This window comes from Pteropus vampyrus, unplaced genomic scaffold, assembly GCF_000151845.1.
Source record: "Pteropus vampyrus isolate Shadow unplaced genomic scaffold, Pvam_2.0 Scaffold12690, whole genome shotgun sequence".
Classification (NCBI taxonomy): domain Eukaryota; kingdom Metazoa; phylum Chordata; class Mammalia; order Chiroptera; family Pteropodidae; genus Pteropus; species Pteropus vampyrus.
Genome location: NW_011901471.1, coordinates 1 through 373, shown reverse-complemented (window position 1 = coordinate 373; position 373 = coordinate 1).

Genomic DNA, 373 nt, shown 5'->3' with positions numbered 1-373 from the left:
GAATTCTGCAACTCAAATTATTAAAAGAGAAAGAAAGGAAGGAAGGAAGGAAGGAAGGAAGGAAAGAAGGAAGGAAGGAAGGAAGGAAGGAAGGAAGAAGAGATGAAAAGAAGATAAGAAAACAATGAGACAAAATGTTAACAAATAGTTAATGGTGAATCTAGGAATATGGAAGCTCTCTGTACCCTTTTTGCAACAACCTTTTTGCAAGTTTGAAATTATATCTAAATTAAAAGTCACCAAACATTCCTCAGATTTCAGCTTCACCTAAAACTAAAAATTTGTTTCTCTCTTCTCATGAGTTTTTAATTTTTATTTTTCAATTAGATTTGACATTCAATATTATTTCACATTAGTTTCAGGTTACAGAAAA